We start from the raw sequence: 22,694 nt of genomic DNA, 5'->3' as shown, positions 1-22,694 counted from the left end.
CTTGTTTTCGTTGTCTCAGTTGCCTGTTCGTCTCTTGCCCCCCGCGATCCAGTTTTCTTCTTCGGTCGTGGCGCTTTAGCTGGAAGGCCTTGGTCGGGTTGCTGGGGGGGGACCATCAGGTTTCGGATCAGTTGTCTATACGGGGGAATCCACAGTTCCTGCCTGGCTGCGATAATCCTGTCTTTGTGCGATGGACTGGAGAGGGGTTGCTTCTTCTTGAGCATTTATTGGACGCGGAGGGTGCTATAAGATCTTGGGTAGATTTTCCCATGCTTCATTCCTTGGGTGTGGGAGGTCTGTTTGCGTATCAGCAAATTCATCATTATGTGAGGTCCTTGGCTCGCCCGGGCTTACGGTTTCGATTGGGTAACCAATTTCGTCTCTTTTTTGCCCAATTTTATGCTAGTGGCTTGACAATGTCTGCGTTGCATGGGGCTTTGCGTAGTCTTACTCCTCCGAAGTCTTATGCGGCTTTGGAGTGCCGCTGGGGGAGAGATTTGGGCATACCTGGTGCATCCTTGAACTTTCCTTCCCTTATTAGTCGTATCTCTTCTATTTCTATTAATGCAGAACTGAGGGAATGCCAATTTCGAGTGGTATATCGAGCATATTTTTCCCAGGAGCGAGTCTACAAGGTTGGGGGCATTTCTTCTCCAATCTGCCCTAAGTGTACGTTGGGTTGCAACTCCTTTTTTCATGCATTTTGGGGATGCCCTCAAGTGAAAGTTTTTTGGAGAGCCGTACTCCGCTTCTTGGAGCGGCTTGTGGGTCACTCTATTCCGATGTCTCCGGTAGGCTTGCTTTTGGATAAATATGAATCTTTGCGAGTGCCTGCTTGGGGACATCGGTTGCTGATCCGGAAAGGTGCTGTTATAGGAAAAAAGATCATTCTTAGCGTTTGGATGCAAGCCATCACACCTGCTTACTGGGCTTGGAGGAATCGATTTCATAATTTGATGCTCTTGGAGCAGCGCCATGCTCGTTTATCCGTCAGGCGGACGAAGATTTTCCTGCAGACCTGGGACCCCTATATTTCCTCGCTTTCCCCTAGGGCCAGAAGTCTGGTATTAAACTCATTTCGATGATGATACCCTATGCTCTCTGCTGTTTCCCCGGGATGGTTGGTGGGAGTTTTGTTGAGTGTGACTGGAGGGTATGACTGGTTGGATGTCTGTGGAGTTAGTTGGATGGGAGGGGATTCCATTCTGTGGGTGGGTGGATGGGAATTGGTTGTCTGGTTTGCTATGTGCTGAGCGGCATAAGAAAACAGCTTGCTCAGCATACTCCTTTCTTGCTGGTTTAGGTTATGGGCTGGGTATCCTGGTGTGGGTTGGGGTTGGGGTGGGGGTTTGGGCTTAGGAGTGGGGGGGATTGGGGGGATTCATTGGGGGGGGGGTGAAAAATTGTTTGGTTGTACGTTTGGTGATCTCGGCCTTGTTGTACTGTTGTGTTGTATTATGTATTTACTGATAGTGCACCAATAAAACATGATTTATACTAACTTGTCAGTTTGGCTCAGTACATCTTCCAGATTCACCGAGATTTCTTTCAGTTCCTCTGCATCATCACCCTTGAAAACCATTTCCTCATTTTATCATAGTCGCCCTTTCGAAAATTAAATGCCCCTACAGTAGATTTCTTTTGCGACGTTACTCAAATTTGATCACATTATCATCACTGCAATTAATAGCCAATTATTAAATTAAGCTGTATGCATAACTGGTCCTATTCTATAAATTGGGTACCCAGCTATGCACACTAAGAATAAAGCTGGTAGACAAGGTTGTAGAATTAAGGAGATTGTTTTGAATCTGAATCAATAGGAAAAATAAATCATGATTTTTTTTTTCTTCTGTCAATAGTAAACAGTAGTATTCAATAGTAGATATTATGGTTCAAAACTGTGTCCTGTTGCTCTTGAGCAATAGTGTGCACTTTTGATGACATTGCCCCAAAATGAAAACACATAATAAATGAAAACGTCATAATCAGCATGGAAAACTAAACATATCAGGGTAAATATTCAGCTTTGCACAGAAATGTAGCTGCACTAACTGGTTAGTGCAGGAACATTCTCTTTCTCTCTCAGAAAAAAAAAAAAAAAATTGTACACAGTGGATGCCTGAGCATATCTTGTGGTGCTCTATTTTTATCTGCATTAATTGCACGTTAGCACCTAATGCAGTTTAGTACAAGGATTTCTTAGATTGGGGTGGGGGCACTGATGAGCACTAAGATGGCTTTTTAGGTGTGCTTCTCCTAATATTCCTGCTACAATTCATCTAATCACAGCTATATTTTTCATTATTGCACATCAAATTCACCTGTGAGGGGGGGTTCAACAATGGCAGATAAGATCAAGAAGGCTGAAACAGACTATTTCCTGACTCCTGCAGTTAAGTGATCAAAACCAAACTCACCGTCACCATAGAAAATTTGATTTGCAAATATACAAAAATCACTTTGCAAGCCATCACTAAAAGAAATGATGAAAGAAAACAGTAACACCCTAAGGGATCCTTTTGCAAGGCTGCAGTAAACACTAACACATTCTTGCCACAGCTTAAAAGGGCTGCGTTATTTCAAATGTGTACATGCTACCCATATGCTAAAAAAAAAAAATACTTTTAATTTCTTGGCTGAGAGGGATTGTCAGGGGACAGAGAATAGGCATATCTGTCCAAATTTATAGGCATCAGAATGTCCAAATTTATAAATATGATTGGACTTTTGGAATAGATCATGCTTCCCACATGCCCTTTTTCAGGTCTAGTCAATCAAAATTTCTTAAACCATTTGTAATTTGGATTTTGAGGCATTCACAAGCACTTCTGATACTCCAGAATCCAAATTAAAGGCCTCTTGCAATATGAATTGACCAAAATGATGATTTTCCCTGATCTTAACAAGAGTCCAAAGAAAAAAAGGAATTCTTAACAATGACAGATGGTGTAAAGTGGATGGAAGCGCAGTTTGGGTTATTCTATCCAGCTAAACTATATGTTACCATTTGTAATACTACAAAACCCTTTGACAACTTAATCACATTCCAGGAATATTTGGATAAAATAGAGCAGAATCATCCTGGCACTTGAATATGAATCTTGGGTTATCTATGAGATTCTATTGTTTTTTCCCTTTCTCTCTATAGAGATTATAAAGTATTACTGCTTGTTTTCAGTGTTTTGATTAGCTAAATTCCTTCTGTAATTTACTCAAGTTTGCATTTGCACCAGTGAATTTATTGCATGGTTCTACATTTCATGTACTTATATACTCATGAAATACATAAATACTCTGCCTACCTTTTTGAGAGCTATGGCTGGCCCGGAACTTCCTCTCTGACGTCGGTAACACTTGTATAATGGCTGCATTGGCCTGGCTTTTGTGCGTTGGGGAAACAGGGAGAACGCAAAGGCAGGATGGGCTCTGCGATCGACCTTTTGGGTACCCCTGATACATAGTAATGTACAAACAAGATAGTCCAAAGGTTCTTTCACCTCAGATCGAAGAAGCCATTTGCATACCATTTTTTAACAATGCAAAGGGATATTGCATAGCTAAATATCTCTTTTTAAGTTCCTCAGCCAGAATATTACATTCACTGATTGAAGAAGAAATAAGACAATTCTAAATATTGACTAATTGGCACAATGGATTTTAACTTAAAGGGATAATAACTTGTAGAATCTCTCAATTATTTCATTCTACTTTCTTACAGTATAATACAGTCAACAAGGATCCAGCACATTTAGATGCATGAAGATCTATGAAGCCAATAGAAAATTGACTACAATGCATTGTAAAATGTAAATTAAGCTTCATATTATTAACACGGTTCACAAATATATGGAGTTCTTCCAATGACAATGACCACATAAAAAGATGTCATCCAAACACTGCCTCCTGCAATGAAGCAAAAGCATATTCAGGTGCAGAACAGGTGAAACTTTCTTCAAATTCAGCCACATTAGAGTAAAACAAACATAGATAGCATAGTTTCTATAGCCACAACAAATTTCTGATGGTAAAATTGACCTCCAAAATAAAAATAATTGTGAAAAAAGAATCTTTGGACCCGAGCTTAAATATGTACTAAAAAAATTTTAATCATATTTTCAGGATTAACTGAAGCAAACTATTTTATTTTTCAGTAAAAGCCCTGATATAGACTGATTCGATAGGTCAAAGCATGATCATATTGACCCTATCATGAGTATGCATATTGCATTCCTGTAAGCTGATCAGGAAGATACTGTCAAGTTTCAAGTTTATTATAAAATTTGATTAATTGCTTATTCAACATTCTAAGCGATGAACAAATCAATAAAATTACAAAATAGGGGGGGGACAAACAAAAGTAACAAAAAACTGAACCTTACAAAACATATTGAAGACTAACTTAGCAAACATAAATCGTGAGGAAAGGATGGGGACAGACATACAATTTGGTTGATAGAAGAAAAGACACTTATGGTTGAAAACAATATGAAGGGAAATAATCTTAAAGAAGTTAAGCCAATAAAATTGAAGCTCCTAGACAGTCCTTTTAGTCATTAAATGTGCCTATAAAGAGAAAGCTTTTAAGTTTGCTCTTAAATATATCCAAATTTTTCTCCTTTCTTAAGTAAATGGGGAGGGAATTCCATGTTTGAGGAGCTGTAATGGAAAAGATGAAATGCCGTCGTGTGTTAATAATTTTAAGTGAGGGGATGACTAATAAGTGTTGGTCATTGGACCTCAGTGATCTAGATAAGGTATAAGGAATCAATGATTTGTAAATGAAAGCCGGAGTTTTGCATATCAGAGATTTGAAGGTAACCAAACTTAATTTGTACATTATGCGATGTGCGACAGGAAGCCAGTGTGCTTTTTTAAGAAGAGGAGTCACGTGATCGAATTTCTTAGCTTTCATTATAAGTTTGATTGATGCATTCTGGATGATCTGTAAACTTCTGATTTCCTTTTGTGCTATTTCCTTGAATAGGGCATTGCAATAATCGATTTTTGAAATAACCAAGGAGTGGATTAATATGTTAAGAGACCTTGAACATAAAAATTTTAATATTGAACGGATTTGACAAAGTCTGTAAAAAGTTGATTTAACAATGTTACTAATATGATCATGGTAGGTTAATTTACACTGCACAACAATTTTTTGGTTAAGTCTTGATTCCTGAAAAGTTTTTGGTGATTATGACAGGTACCAACTTGGTATGCTCAAATATGGTTTTGGTTTTACTGCATCACGTAAGAACTATGAGAAATAGACATTTTTATGTTTACTGACAATAAAATATATAGTCAAATTTACGTTTCGCACAAGCGACTAAATGAAACAGAATTAAAAGTGTTTTGCTCCCGAGTTTCTTTTATATTCAGTGTCTGGTGCATCACGTTGTAGCATCCAACAATAGTCGGCAAGCATTGACGGATTCCAATTGCCCTGGTATCGTTTCTCCATCGTAGCTATGTCTTGATGAAACCTTTCACCGTGCTCGTCACTCACAGCACCGAGATTTGCGGGGAAGAAGTCCAAATGTGAATGGAGGAAATGAATCTTGAGTGACATATTGCACTTCATTCTCTTGTATGCTTTGAGAAGTTTGTCTACCAGCTGAATGTAGTTTGGGGCTCTGTAATTGCCCAGAAAATTGTCAACAACGTCTTTCAAGGCTTTCCAGCCAATTTTTTCCGGCCCAACTAACAGATCTTCAAATCGCTTGTCACTCATAACATGTCTGATCTGGGGGCCAACAAAAATACCCTCTTTGATCTTGGCATCAGTTATTCTTGGGAACATCTGTCTTAAATAACGAAAACCTTCCCCTTCCTTGTTCATTGCTTTCACAAAATTCTTCATGAGTCCCAGTTTAATGTGAAGAGGAGGCAAAAATATCTTTGTCGGGTCAACAAGCGATTCATGTGCTACATTTTTCTGTCCTGGAACTAACTTTTTACGGAGTGGCCAGTTCTTTCTAGAATAGTGCGACTCTCTGTCTCGGCTGTCCCATTCGCAGATGAAACAGCAGTACTTTGTATAGCCAAGCTGCAGTCCTAGTAACAGAGCAACGACTTTGAGGTCTCCACAGATATTCCAGTTATACCTGGTATACTGGACATACTTTAGTAACATTTCCATATTCTCATATGTTTCTTTCATATGTGCTGCATAGCCAACAGGTACTGAAGGATAAACGTTGCCATTGTGCAACAGAACAGCTTTCAGGCTTAACATTGACGAATCAATGAAAAGACGCCACTCTTCCGGGTTGTGATCACAACCAAAGACCGAGAACAATCCTTCAATGTCACAACAGAAACAGAGACTGTCGACTTGTGCAAAAAATTTGGTTATATCATGATGCCGGTCTCGAAACACAGAAATTTTCGTACCTGGTGATAGCAAACACCATTCCTGCAGTCTCGAACCTAGCAGCTCAGCTTTTGCTTTTGACAGACCCAAATCTCTGACCAAATCGTTCAATTCGGACTGTGTTATCAGATGTGGATCGCCTGATGAGGATGGTTCAAAATCCGGGTCAATGTCACTGTTAGAACCCTGCACTGCAGTTTCTTCATCTGGTTCGTCTAAGGTCCAATCCTCTGGTGGTTTCGGAACTGGAAGACTGTCATCATGTGGCATGGGTCTCATTGCTGAAGGCAGATTAGGATATTCAATTGACTTCTTGTTTTTGGCAGAGAAACCAGACACATTAGTCAAACAGAAATAACAGTCCGTCACATGGTCTTTCTGTTCTCGCCATATCATCGGAACAGCAAATGGCATCGTCTTTCGAGTACCTCTGAGCCAGGCTCTCAGACTAACAGCACATGTCGCACAGCAAATGTGAGGCGCCCATTGCTTGTCTTGATCACCTATTTTGCAGCCAAAATACAGATGATAGGCTTTCTTTACAAGGGCAGTCATCGAACGTCTCTGAGGCGTAAGTGTATATTCCCCACAGATATAGCAGAATGTGTCGCGGCTGTTACGACACCGACGAGACATATTGCCCGACACCAAAACGTCTATAGCATCAAGCTTACTTACTGTTATATTGCTACAGCTACTATACTACTATACTTTACTATACTGATACTATATACACACACGGACTATCTATATTAACCAAATGAGCAGGATCGGTGTATGGAAGCCACCATTATAGCATGGTGAGACAGCGCAAGCTCGTTCAGACCTGCCCAGACATGCCCAGGATGTCATCTTCCATAAAACAGCTTCCAACCTGGCTAGATTTTATGCATGGACATACCCAGGCGGCACAAACCGTTGTTGATAAGACACTTATGGGAGAAAAAATTGTTTGCATCCAAATATAAGAAAAAATCACGACAAAATTGAAGATTTCTCTGAAATGGTACGTGATGGGTAATTTTTGATGTAATATTCATGATCAGCACCCAAAATTCTATAAGAAACACCCAGCAGTGTTCAGGAAGCAAAAACTTTGTTGTGCAGTGTTATCGTCGAAGATAACCCCTAAGATCTTAATGCTACTTATCAACTGTAGAGTTATGGGAAAAATAGAAATGGGAAAAATAGAAATGGGAAAAATAAGTTTAAGACTATCTTTCCAAGGAAAGAACATAACATTTGATTTATTAAGAGCTAATCTGTTGATATCCAGCCACTGGTGAATCTGTTCAAGTTTCTTATTAATTGCTAATGTTTCGAGAGAACTGTTGGGATCAAGTAGATGTAAAAGCTGGATATCATCTGCGTAAGCAAATACGGTAAATCCAATAGATTGACAAAGGGTCATGAGACTGCTAAGCATTTATTGGACTGCAATACTTAAGATTAATCTATTTTCACTTGATTTGGAATACTAATGGATGTGGAAAAAAATATTCACATATTTAGAATCTCTTTTTCATGCAGCCTGAGGACCAATGATTATACTCTGAAATCTCTTCAACAAATAATTGGGAGGATTTATTATATAATGGTCCATCAATATTTTTAAAAGGTAGAGTGAGGGATATTGAGGTGGTTTTTGGTTGTTGTTATCACATGTCACTCCTGAAAGTTTCACCAAGATTTGTTTTGTGTTTTTATAAAATAGGTATAAAATAAATGTGCCCTTGAGATTTTGGCACCCTCTCTCCCAATTTTATACTAGTCAAGTACTCTATACAAAAAATGATGGGCAAAAAGGCATTTCCAAGCACTCTTCCCTTCCCATCACTCCAGTTCTGACCATCACTCACTCATCTCCATTTGTAGATCAACCTCATCGCTATGGGCTCCTTTTACAAAGCTGCACTAACGGTTTTAGCGCCCGCACCGGATTAGCGCTCGCTAGCCGAAAATCTACCGCCTGCTCAAAAGGAGGCAGTAGCGGCTAGTGTGCGTGGCAATTTAGCACACGCTATTCCACACGTTAAGGCCCTAGCGCGGCTTTGTAAAAGGAGCCCTATGTCTTCTCCTCCACAGCAAGAATCCAGCCCACTTTTCTTTAGCCTGACCCCGATATTCTCTTCAACCTTTCCTATTCTGATCCTTGCACTCTTTCCCCCTTTCTCATGCCCTTCCTAGGCTAGACTCCATCACGCTGTCCCATTCTGTCCTCAACACTGTCTCCTCTACCTTCTCAACCTCAACCCTTCCCCAGTCTGAATTAGCACTCTCCCATTTTGTAGCCTCACCTGAACTCATTATCCCATTTTTCCCCATCCTGATCCTACTCTTTCCAAGATCAATCTTAGTACTCTCCCCTTTTCCTACCTAACCCTAACATCCAGCACCCTCACCTCACCACCAGAGCTCAAGCCAAACTTTGTACCTCCAACACCCTCCTTTCCTCAGTTTGACTCCAGATACTGCTCTTCTCCAACCTAAATTCAGCACTTTTATGCCTTCTTCCCAGACTGACCCCGGTACTCTATCTTCCCTGTATTAGCCCAACCAGTGATTGCATACCAAGGAGGTCAGTCCGCTCTGAGTACAGACCATAAGGGGTGTTCCCAGGGTCAGAAATATGGTCCAGGAGCTTCACTGCTCTGCCAGTGTTGGGCCTTCCTCTTTGCTGGGTCCTGCCTTCGTGGAAGCAGGAGGAAGGCCCGATATCCTGGCAGAGTAGTGAATTAAGGCTGCTGACAAGGAGAGAATCCTTTGAATAGGCTTATTACAGCCTGCTGGGGCCTTCCCTCTGCTGCATCACTGATGATATCACTGATGACTCAGCAGAAAGAAGTCCTGGCAGAACAGGCTGCAAAAAATATCACGGTAGGATGGGGGGTTGCAGTCGGGTCTGGAGGTGCTACACAGAGGGATGGGAGAGAGGGATATAAAGCTGCTACATAGGGGGATAGGAAGGAGAGAATGCTACTGCACATGGGGGGGGAAGAAAGGAGAGAGAAAGAATTGTTGGACATAGAGAAGAGGAAGGGATATGCAATAAAAAGGTAGAAAGAGGTGAGAGGGAGAAATCCTGCAAATGGTGGAGGAGAGGGAGACATGCATGGAAAAGAGAGAAGGAGAAATGTTGGACATAGGGTGGAAGGCAGGACATAAGACAGGGAGAGAGAGAGACAATGGGAAAGAAGCATAAATGATGGATAAGGCAGTGGAAGGGAAGGTATAGAGATGGAAGATGGATGGTGAGTATGAAGAAAGAAGAAAACATCAAATGGGCAGGAGACCCTAGTGAGCCAGTTAACAGAAGGCAAACAGAAACCAGAGCCTGGGACCAACATGATTTGAATAATAAAATGACCAGACAATAAAAGGTAGAAAAAATAATTGTATTTTTTATTTTGTGATTACAATATGTCAGATTTGAAATGTGTATCCTGCCAGAGTTGGTGTTAGACAACAATCATGAGCTAGGACCTAAAAGAGAGAGGAAAAGTCTTTTTTGTTTATTTTGTTTATACACAGGCATGGGGTTGGAGAGGTTGTAACCCTATGTAATGTTATATTATAACACTGTGACTGTTAAACTATAACACTTTCTGAGCTCTCTGAGAAGGATGGGATATAAAGCTAAATAAATAAATAAAATTACTAAAAATATTTTTTATATTGGGGAGGGGTGTTAAAAAATGATCAGTTCCGGGTGTCACATGCCCTAGGTACGGCCACTGCCAACCACAGTAGTTTCTTTCCCTTCTTTGCTCTGACTTTAACACTGTCTGTCTCCTTTTCTATTATTACCCTAGTGCTCTGTATTTTTTTTCTTCAATTTGACTCTTGTATTCTCTCCTCTCCCCCTTTCATCAGCTAGATGTCAATACTGTCGCGCCTTCCCATCCTCAGCAGTTTATCTTTTCCTCCCTAGCCCTCTTTACAACTTTATCCATCCTGACCATGTTACTTTTTTCATACACATGCACCCATTCCAACCATGGCATTCTTTCCCTCTTTCCCCATCTTAATCGCAGCCCTCTTTCCTCCTCTTCCCAAGCCTAACTCCAGCAGTATCTCTTTATTCCTCGCATAAGCCCAAAACACTCCTCCCTTCCGCAGTTTGACTCTAGCACTTACTCTGACCGTCCCATTTACTGGCTGTAAATACAAATCCTTTTTGGATCGGACTCTTATGTACCAAGCAAGTAAACAGCAATTTTGGTTAGACAACTACATTAATAGAGCTAGACCAGGGGTCCCCAAAGTCCCTCCTTGAGGGCCGAATCCAGTCGGGTTTTCAGGATTTCCCTAATGAATATGCATGAGATCTATGTGCATGCACTGCTTTCAATGCATATTCATTGGGGAAATCCTGAAAACCCGACTGGATTCGGCCCTCAAGGAGGGACTTTGGGGACCCCTGAGCTAGACTGACCTACGGCGCCTTTAGGAAAGAAATAAAGACTGCATTGTTTAATAGATTTATCTCCTAAACAGAAGTTTCACTAAATCTAATACTGCTATTGTGTCCACTCTTCTGTAAAATGTTGTATTTTAATAATTTGCATGTTGTAATTCGCTGATTGTCCAGCTTTCTTCAGTGTGAACAGCCTAGAAGTCATCTGATTATGGCGATATAGAAGAATAAAGTTATTATTATTATTATCCATACCCAAAACTATTTTCTCTCTAGCTCAGCATCGGAGCTGCATCAAAGCATTTAGTGCTCCAGGCCAAGGTAGAAATCTGTACCACGGCTTAGTAAAAGAGGCTTAATTCAGAATAAGAACTGAACATATATGTCAACTCTACAAAACAAAGAAAATGATAAAAACCCAGAGAGAAGAAATCATAAGGACCATGTAAGAGTAGAATCCTTACCTTACAAACCAGATAAAGAAAGAGTTGCAAGAAAACCCAGGCAAACAATAAATAAAACCTAATATGGTGTAGATATTCAATGGGGGTGGGGTTGTAGGCAGGAGAGGCTCCTGCTCACTAGCCAAATTCTGTGCCAGTGTCCCATAACTAACCAGGTAGATAAGACTGCAAAAGGCAGTCCTGTCTTTGCCTGTTTAGTTCATGTGTGCCGACATTGAATATCAACTGGAACCTCCATAATTTCCGAGTTGGTAACTGATCCACTTATTCAATGTCAGTGTCTGAACATGGCCATGGCACTGAGTATTTGGTTTAGATTCTGCCTGCAGTGGCCAGTGGCTTTAAAATCACTGACCATCACAGAATGAATATTAGATGATCTGTCACTGTCTGAATGAAGCAAAGAAAATTGGTTTCTTTTCTCTAAATTCACAGGACCCCCCCCCCCCACCCCCACCCCCGCATCTTATCCCAAATTGCTAGCACAACACCTAATGGAGCAGACCTAAATAATAAGGTCATACTTTTCACTGCATCTGTGGAATATGAAAATCAAAAATCTAACACAGTAGGAGAACATGAGAGAGTCAGCACATCCCCTGCAGCCAAATTCCCACTGACCACACTGATGGAAGTGTAAATCAAATGGAGATAATAAACCTCTCAAGCTACCAATTATCACAACCTGAGATCTCAGTGCTGTCTAAAGGACTTTCATTTTGCCCTTTCAGTAAACTAGATGAAATTTTTTTGTATGTTCTTAAGCTTGATTCCAGTGTCCCTATTGACGTAGGATTGATATGTTTTTTGTATTTTCCATAAAGATGATTTCTGTTTTTTTCCTGTATTCAAGATTGTTTTAGTTATTCTGTTTCATTTAAAACTTATATATAAAAATAAAAATCCACTACACTTAGGGCCTGTTTTACAAAACCGTGCTAGTGGCTGCTTCGCGGTAACAGCCCCAAAGCCCATAGAGATTTAAAGGGATTCAGGGCTGTTGCTGGGTGACTTTATGAAACAGGCCCTTAGATCTACTGTAGAAACATTTTTAAGAAACTCTGCCAGAAAGTATATTTCTACAAAAAGACACTTTCAACTGCATAGAATATAACTTAAACAAAAGAATGCATCTATTTCACCTCATAACCTAGACAAAACAATAAATTAAACAATGTCATAGAGAGTTTCAGACACAGGGTGAAATCCCCTCTCCACTAGAAAAGAATGTCATAAAAAAGCGACAAGTAAAAAATTGTATGATATTTCCAAAGCAAAAACAGATACATTAAAAAAGAATTATACCAAATCATCCTTCTGTTGGCACACTCACAGAGTAAATATAGAGAGAATTCTTACACTCCTAAAACACAAGATAAGCAGCTTCATGTAAGACTTTCTGAATAAATACATAATAATAATAACCCACGAACCAGCTACAGCCTACAGTCTTCTGATCACAGTGGATGCATAACTACACAATATTATTTCCCATGCAGATGGCATAACTGCAAGTGACAGGTTTTTTAAAGGCATCTACCCTTGGAAACTATTACAAAATCAATCACATACAGCCTAATCCAAAATTACTTCTGCTTCTATAATGGCATTTTTCTACTAACCATGGGTACTGTCATGGGTACCAGAATGGCTCAACTTTATGCCCATTCACACATCCATCACATCAAACCACACAATGTAAATCAAAGTGACATTTTTGTGGATGTGCATAGTTTTTTTTAGACTAAAGCACTGCATCAATAACCTTATTGACAGAATACTGAGAATTTTTTTAATGAATTAGGAAAGCAAGACCTGTGTAGTTAGGATGATAAAATACCTAGACTTCAGCATGAAAGGACTTAAAGTTCTCTGTTTGCCAAATTATGTACCATTAATTTACTGTATATGATATTGTCACCTTCTGATCTCCCATCCATCTCTCTCTCCCCCACCCCATCTCTACCTTTCCTTTGGAGACTGTCATTGGAATGTTTTTGGAATGTTTCATTTATATGTTCTTTTTCTCATACTTTCCTGACCTGAGGAAGAAGGTTTTCACCTTTGAAAGCTAGTCAAAAATCCAATAGAAAAAGTATCATTTTGTTTTTCCTTTTATTAAATTTTCATTTATTAATCTGTAATGTGGAGTAACATAACAATCACACTACTTTACTCTCTAAGCCGCACAGGAGTCCTCTACACACATTCCTACCAAAGGGAATGATGCTTCAATATCACATTTTCAAACAAAAGGGATATCTGGTTCTCTGGAAGTTCTGCAGAACTTGTCTGCCCCTCATGGCTGAAAATGTTACATTGAAGCCCCACCCTTGCCACCAAGAATGCAAGTAGAAGACTAGCACATAGCTTAGACCCATTGCTCTCTATCTTCCCCTACCTGACTCCAATACTCTTGCTCTCTATTCAGCCCAACTATCTATTCTCTCCACTCCCTTTCACAATCCTAATCCTGTACTTCCTTCTCCATTTCCAACTGAACCCCAGCAATATTTCACCCCACTTCTCCAGCATCACCATAGCACTCGTTCAGACCATGTTTTGATCATGGATCTCTGATACTATTGCAGGAGCTGTTGCAATGCATTCATCTCCCCCCCCCCCCCCATTTCTTCTCTTACCTCCAGGCCCTTGCCTTTGTGTTGACTCTGGCAGAAATATCACAACCCTGCATGCATGCATTTCTGAGCTTGTGACTGGTCCATTCCATGCCCCAGAATGTCTCCTGCTTCTCACTGTGGTCCCTAAGAAGCGTATATCCTTATTTCCAGTATTGTGTTTATCTTCAGCATGTTTCAGCTATACTGACACTTGCTAATGATGCATTATTAGTGCTGGACATGAATAGAATGTGTTTATCTTAAACTCCTGTGAGCCAGAAGTGAGGGATATGGGGAGAGGGTGCAAAGGGAGAAGTGCAGTTATGCATGTGCTTTTGGAGCAGTGCCATGACAGGCAGCAATAAATCCTAACAAATTATATATGTTGGATGATTAAAAAAAAAAAGAAATGGTTTCTCTTCAGACTTTCATTTCTTACTTTCTTTTCTGTCCTTTCCATTCTGAGCATGCTGCTAAGACCCTCATCTATGCTCTCATCTGGATTACTGTAATGTGCTTCTCGCAGGTCTTCTGCTAAGCCATCTCTCTCCCCTTCGATCTGTTCAAAATGCTGCAGCACACCTCGTATTCTGCCAAGGTTGTTATTACCCACATTACTCCTGTCCTCAGGTTGCTTCAATGGCTCCCTGTCTGTCTCCACATACAGTTCAAATTCTTCTTACTGACATAAGAAATGCCCTCACCGGATCAGACCTTAGGCCCATCTAGTCCGGCTACCCGCACACGCGGTAGACCTGAGGAAGACCTTGTTTACCCATATCCCTCAATGTGATTTGCAAGAAGGTGAGCATCCAACCTGCCCTTGAATCCCAGAATGGTGGTCTCTGTCACAACCTCCTCCGGGAGAGCATTCCAAGCATCCACCACTCGCTGTGCGAAACAGAACTTCTTGCCATTTGTCCTGGGCCTGTTGCCCCTCAGCTTCAGCCCATGTCCTCTTGTCCGAGTCACATTTGACAATGTGAAATGTGACTCAGACAAGAGGACATGGGCTGAAGTGTATGCACACTTATTACTCTCTATATTATCCCCTAGAAACTCCATTCATAGACAAGTCCCTCCTGTCCATATACTTTTCCTCTACTGCCAGCTCCTGTATCCATCCCTTCTACCTTGCTGCGCTGCATGCCTGGAACAACCTGCATGACTCGTTACATCAGGTTCCATCTCTAGCGGTATTCAAATCCAAACTGAAAGCCCACTTATTTGAAGCTGCGTATAAATCCTAACCCTACCAACATATCTGCCTGTCATCCCCTCAATAGTCGCCTCCCACCTCTCCAACCCCCTCTAATTCCCTTCATGAGCACTAAGCTCAGACTCCCCTTTGTCCTATGTGATTCCACCTCATCAGCCCCCCCCCCTCCAATTCCCTACAGCAGCACTATGTTCTGACTCCTCTTTTTGTCTTGTGTGTCTGTCATAATTAGATTATAAGTTCTTCTGAACAGGGACTGTCTCTTGCGTCTACAATATACAGTGCTGTGTGCGTGTTGTAGCGCTATAGAAATAAATTGTTGTTGCTGTTGTTGTTAATTTTTTTAAATACAACATGAAATTAGCAGTTCTTGAGATAAAGAAGAAACCAGCTTGGACAAGATGTCTGCTTTTCCCTTTAATGCTGTGAAGTGTCTTTTTGCACTTTTGCAGTGCTTTTGTAATTTTGTATAGCAGAAGTCCCATAGGGAACACACTTATAAATGTAACTGCTATGAAGGATCACTGAATCAGTGTAAAGGTGAAATTAATCAGAGATGGATTAAAAGTAGGACAAAGGGGGCAACATCTTCAAACTCTAATCTCCCTAGGGCCCTCCATGTACCTAACTAGTTCCCAATATTAAAAAGAAACGAGAACGCTTGTAAATGTCATGGAGCTTAGCCACTTTCTCTTTCTATTACTTTTAGTGATAGATTAAAGTGGTCGCTGTAGCCTTAAATAAACAGTGATATGTCTGAGGCAAAACAAGTACAAATGTACAGTACTGAAAGTATAATACAATTCCAGTTTGTTTCAGCTGTATAAATTATTATTAATACTTTAAGTACTTCAAAGACAGTATAGTATACATATGCAAATCATGCAAATATAGAAACAGCTAAAGACCAAAAGGCCCATATAGTCATTCCATTTCCTTAGCTTCTGGTATAGCAAAACCAAGTCTGGTCCCTCACATGTCCATCACAATGGATCCTTTGCGTTTGTTTCAAGCTCCCATGACTCATGTTAGTTCTTGGCTTCAACACTCCCTTTGAAAGGCCTCTCAATGTACAAGTCTGCTATTCTTTCTATGAAGTGTAGAACTTCTATTATTCTTGAATCCACCCACCTTCAGGATCATTTCATGACTTGTAACGCCTGTTTGGTCATCCTGCCCCTTTTGTGATTTCACAGTGCAAGTGCTGCAAAGAAACATATAAATTTTGTTTCTAATAAAGTCCTTAATAGAAGATGTTTGAAAAAAATGAGAATGTGAATAAAAACTATTATTCTTACATTTTTAGGACCGGTGTTTCCTTTCTGGCACTACTTCCATCTCTCCCCTCCCTTGATCAATCAGCCAGCTCTTTTCTCCCCGCATCTAGCATTTCCCCTTCTCCCTTACATCGCCTTCCCAAGGGCAGTGGAATGCCTTTTTGATTGGGAGAACCCAAGCTCAATTCCCAGCTCCACCTCCAGTTCCCACACTGATTTACATTCATTAAATTTTATGTAATTCATAGAGTATAATTCTTTATTCACATGGGATATTCCCAAATCAACCATTAAAGCTCCAAGCCATGACTGCAGAGAAGAAAGGGTAAAGGGTACAAGGGGCCATTAAAAAAAAAAAAAGTTCTCAGCCCAACCAAGAAGAAAATGATGCAAAGCCATTACACTTTTCATTTCAATAACTTAAAATAACTTGTAAGTTTCATGGCTGGGCTGAGAGCTTTTAAGCAGCCCATTGTGAAGGCTGATGAATTTCTACTGCCTTTCTGTGATACAACCAAAGAAGTTTATGTATATTACATACAGGTACTTTCTTTTCTCTAGTGAGATCACAATCTAAGTATTTTGTACAAGGAGCTGCAGTGGAAATTTGAAAAACATTCTGTCCAAATGGTGTCACATCAGTGAAAGCAAATTCCCTCCACTACCAAACACTGAAAAGTGACATAAAACTTTGCAAAAAGACACTCAAACTGCATTATAACTATTTTTTTTTTAAACCCTTTCCCGAGCCCCCTAGGGCCTCTCACACACACACCTTCACCCATCCCTACGATGTGCCATCCCTTTTCCTGTCCCCCCCCCCCAAAGCTACCATCCAAAATTGCTTTTATGACATCTCATGGCAGCTTGCAGATTTAAGACACGAGAGGGCATGATTCTGCCCCGCTGGATCACCAGGTATAAAGGTATATCCAGGGAGAACTATCAGGAGTGGGTGGGAGGGCCAACTGGCTGTGGGGATTGGTAGGGGAGGGGGATCAAAGGATCAGGGTCTCTGGAGGAGGTTGTGAATTTAAATATATATATATATATATATATATATATATATATATATATATATATATATATATATACATACACACAGCCTGCCAGATATTCAGCCAGGGCCACATAAGCTACAGATGGCCAGGCTATCCCAAGTTATCCACTAATATTCAGTGGCAGTACCCAGACATGTCCCGGACACTGAATATCAGTGGATAATTTAGCTGGTGACAATCAGTGTTTAAAAATATGCTGACATCTCATTCTCTATATATTAAAATTAAAAAATGTTCTATACCTTTATTGTCTGACCATTCTTTTTTCCTACTTGGGTTTGTCCTTGTCTGTCTTTACTGTTTTCTCTTCTTCATTTACACCTAAGTCCTTTTCCAGCATCTAGTTTCCATTATCTACTTTTTCACTATTTATCTTCTTTTCTTCCCTTAATCTAACTAATTCTTCTATTTTATTTTTTTCTCTATTTTTATCATTTACCTTAGCTAGATTTCATTCCCCCTTCGCCTCTTTCTATCCCCCACAATCCTTAGTCTCCCTCATTCACCTACCTACCAGCACTTTTCTCTCTAGTTCCACTCTCTCTCACCTTATTCAAAGATGTCCCCTTCCCTTGTCTTTCACCCTCTCCGATAAAATTTGCGGACGACACAAAACTCTCCGGTAAGGTTAGATCTGTAGAGGAATGTAAAGAACTTCAAAGGGACCTGAACAAGTTGAGTGAGTGGGCAAATAAATGGCAGATGAGCTTCAATGTAGAAAAATGTAGTCATGCACATAGGAAAAGGAAACCCGATGTATAACTACATGATGGGGGTATGATATTGGGGGAAGGCAACCTAGAAAAGGACTTGGGGGTTTTGGTGGATAAAACAATGAAACCGGCGGCACAATGCGCAGCGGCCTCAAAAAAGGCGAGCAGAATGTTGGGCATTATCAAAAAAGGTATCACTACCAGAACAAAGGAAGTTATCCTCCCGCTGTATAGGGCGATGGTGCGACCGCATCTGGAGTACTGCGTTCAGTACTGGTCGCCGTACCTCAAGAAGGATATGGCGATACTCGAGAGGGTCCAGAGAAGAGCAACAAAAATGATAAAGGGCATGGAAAACCTTTCATATGCTGAGAGGCTGGAGAAGCTGGGGCTCTTTTCCCTGGAAAAGAGGAGACTTAGAGGGGATATGATAGAAACTTATAAGATCATGAAGGGTATAGAGAAGGTAGAGAGGGACAGATTCTTCAGACTGGCGGGGGCAACAAAAACTAGAGGGCACTCAAACAAATTGAAGGGGAATAGGTTCAGAACAAATGCTAGGAAGTTCTTCTTCACTCAGAGGTGGTGGACACCTGGAATGCGCTTCCAGAGGAGGTGGTAGAGCAGAGTACGATTTTGGGTTTCAAAATGGGATTGGATGATTTCCTGAAGGAAAAGGGGATTGAAGGGTATAGTTAGAGGGTTACCTATAGGATATTAAATGATTAGGGAATAGAATGTTTTAGGTATAAGATCACTTAAAGGTCGTGAACCAGGGGGGCCACCGCAGGAGCGGACTGCTAGGCATGATGGACCCATGGTCTGACTTGGCAGAGGCCATGCTTATGTTCTTATTTTCTTATGTTCATACCTCTCCCTTTCTTTTTTACCTTCCCCTATCATCCTTTGCCATGCCAATTGCCCATATTTCCTTCCTTTCTCTAGCATCTACCTACCTACCTCCTTCTCCAATATTTATTTATCCTATATTTCCTCTACCTTAACACAGTCTTTATCCCTCTGTCATTCCATCCTCACCTTCCCCTACATATGTCCTTTCTTCTCCCCTGTCTTCCACACTATCTGTTCTTTTCAACTTTCTCCCAGCCCCTGCATCAGCTCCCAAGCTCTTCCTCCCATCTATCCCCTTATCAGACTCTAGTATCTTTCTCTTAGGCCTAGCAGTAGATCCCTTTTATCACCACCATCCCTAGTATGATAGCTCTGAGCTCCAGCCCTAGTATCTGCCCTCGGTATCAGACCCTTTCTGCTACCCTTACCATCTCCCAGCATCAGTCCCCTTTTGCTACCCCCAGCTTCACATCAGGGTCATCTCCAAGCCTTAGTCCCTTTCTCCTACCTGCCCCCTTTCCAGTTCCAGCCTTAGTCCTCTTCTCCCACTGCCCCATCTGACATCTTCCACCTGCCTGCTTGTCAGTCCCCTTTGTCCCATCCCCAGTATTAGATTGTATCATCTCTATTCATACCCTCAGTCCCCTTATCCTACCTGCCTTGCACTTTTAAATCATTTGCAGAGTGATGGGAGCATATCTTTTCCCTGCTGCTAATCTACCTAGTCTCAGTTGGCTCTGGCTCATTCAAGTCAGAGCCTAACTACTTTCTATTACAACTGGAAGTAGTTATCTCTGACTTGAATGAGCATTCAGTGCTGGCAGCTAGAACTGTTCAAGGATAGCCAGAGTAGCAGCAGCAAAAGACATTATCCTGTCATTCTGTAGATGTTATTCTTTGTATAGTTTTCAAGGCTTTTTTGCCTGAAAGCACCATTGTATCTCTGTGACAAATTGCACAAACAAGATCATTGTTGTCTTTTGCGTTCATACCAATGTTGTCTGTTGCAACTTCCCTGTCTTTCGGTTGTGAAACTAACCTCTATTCAGAATAGAGCTTTTTGATATACCGACCCATCTTTGTGGAACACTCTACTTTCTAATGTTCTGATTTATCACGCTATCTTGGAAACTGAAAGGTTTTGAAGACATGGATTTTTGAATTTAGTTTTGCTGGACTTTTGATGGTTTTGTCTTTTTTTTTTTAATTCTGTAAATTCTTTAAAACTATTAATTATAGTTCTATAAACCACTTAAAATCTTTGTATTAAATAGTATATTAAGTTATTAAATCAAATCAGATGATTGTAAAGTGCAGGGAAGGCTGAAGAAGGGGCAGCTGGGGAGCACAATTTTGGTTGGGCCAGGACTCTGGTGGTTCCCTCATTTCAATGTGTTTAGCTGGCTGTGGTGTTGCAATGCAGGATGAGAAACAGCAAAATAGGAAAGTGGTAGCAAATTAAGCCACCCCTCCCTGCAGATATTGGCATCCCCTGCCATGCATGCTATACTTACTGTGTTGTGCTGGCCCTCTATACTATCTTTGTAAAGCAGTGTCCTGCAAACTTTCTCGAGCCACGGCACATTAAACGCAGTGGCTGCGGCTCGAAGCATCCAGAAGTGCCCAGATGTCACCATGATGATGTCACACACATGTGTGACATTATCATACCAATATCTGTGCATGTACAAAGGCCCTCCAAACGGGTCCTGAAACACCAGTGGGGAGTGCCTGCAGGGAAGGGGGCCGGAGAGGAAAGGTGCTGGCGCTAGCTGATTGCCTACAGGACATGCCTCTCACTGCAAGAGACACATCCTTTAGGCAGTTAGCTGGGGCCGGCACCTCTTCTCCTCCCCAGTGTGCCATGGCACACCTGAAATCTCAGGAGGCACACAGTTTGCGATACACTGCTGTAAAGTATCCTGATATTTTCCTTGGAGTCATTATACCCATTGTGACAATTCCAGCATTGCCGCTGGCTTGACACAGGTTGATAACAGAAAAAGAAATAACCCAGTAGTAAAAAAGGCTCACCAGGAGTTTAGCTCTGGTTCGCAGATAGGTGAGTCTGCCTATCTGGGTTCAGGCATGCCAAGCTCTGACTACTGGTACAGTAGAACCTTTAGCCCTTCAAAATAGGCTAGGAATAAACACCTCACAAAACCTTTCAGAGTGCCAAGGAAAGCACAGGCTTATTCCCGATTATAAAGAACTAATAGCAGTTTTCAGGCCACCCGCAAGGGGAGCCATAGAGAGCCTTGGTCCATTCCTGAGCTACCTAGGTGTGGGTGGGGGCTTTCTAAGTATAAAAATGAGCTCTTCACTGGAGAGCCAAAGGAGAAGGACTTGCCTTGCAACACAGCCCAGCCAGAACCTGAAGAGGACTTTGAAATGCTGAAGCTGGAAGAATGTACACAGAAACCAGAGCTAGAACTGTTCAACCAATTAGAATCCATGGAGGTTTCAGAGCAGCTAATTCATGAAGGTGAGCCAGTAGAGCTAATGGAAACCTGCTAGTGAAGCAAAGGCTATTTTTGTGCTTTTTCTTTTGCCAAGAGGACTTAACTGTTTCCAGAGTCTAAGACAGAAAGGGATCTGTGCACTAGCAAGGAAAGCCTGTTCTCCCTCTTGAATCCAAGGCTGGTTAATGTACTGTGCAAGTAACCATAGGGCTGTGGTGACCAAGGTCCAGATTCACTAAAGATAGCGACTCAATTGCTGTTGGCCAATTCTCCGGCTGATTTTCAAACAGCAATTGATTCACTATCAAGTTTGCATGCAAATGATTTGTATGCAAACTCACCGATTCAATCGAGGCTCAAGTCTGCTGAGGTATAAGAACATAAGAATAGCCTTACTGGGTCAGACCAATATTCCATCAAGCCCAGTAGCCCGTTCTCATGGTGGCCAATCGAGGTCACTAGTACCTGGCCAAAACCCAAGGTGTAGCAATATTCCATGCTACCAATAGAGGGCAAGCAGTAGCTTCCCCCGTGTCTTTCTCAATAACAGACTATGGACTTTTCCTCCAGGAACTTGTCCAAACCTTTCTTAAAACCAGCTATGCTATCCGCTCTTACCAGTCTATTCCTGGATAGTTGAACTCATGATGGACCACTGGTCTGACCCAGCAGCGACAATTCTTATGTTCTTACATCTTTTGCAATGTGTTCCAGAGCTTAACTATTTTCTGAGTGGAAAAAAATTTCCTCCAATTAGTTTTAAAAGTATTTCCCTGTAACTTCGTCAAGTGTCCCCTAGTCTTTGTAATTTTTGATGGAATGAAAAATCGATCCACTTGTACTCGTTCTACTCCACTCAGGAACTGTTTAAGAGGGAGTTTTTCTTTTTACTCCAGAAGCTTTTTTTTTTTTCTCTCTCTCTCTCTCCTTTTGAAATTGGGAACAAAGCAAAATGTTAGCAAAGGATTGTGAAGGAACTCTGCTTGATTGTTTTTTTAAATTGAACTTTAACTGCAAACTTGTTTTCTTTCTTTTATTGTTTGACGTGAGGACATATAACTATTTAGATGCATCTAGACTCGCTGAGCGGCTCTCTATAGTAACATCTATACATTATAGAATCGCACTCAGCATTTTTCTGCTAGACATCTAAACGATGCCTAACTTTCAGACGTTCTTTACAGAATTTGGCCCAAAGTATTAAAAAATTATTAAAAACATACTTTTTTCAA

This window comes from Geotrypetes seraphini, chromosome 2 (genome assembly GCF_902459505.1).
Source record: "Geotrypetes seraphini chromosome 2, aGeoSer1.1, whole genome shotgun sequence".
NCBI lineage: Eukaryota > Metazoa > Chordata > Amphibia > Gymnophiona > Dermophiidae > Geotrypetes > Geotrypetes seraphini.
Note: the sequence above shows the minus strand (reverse complement) of the source record.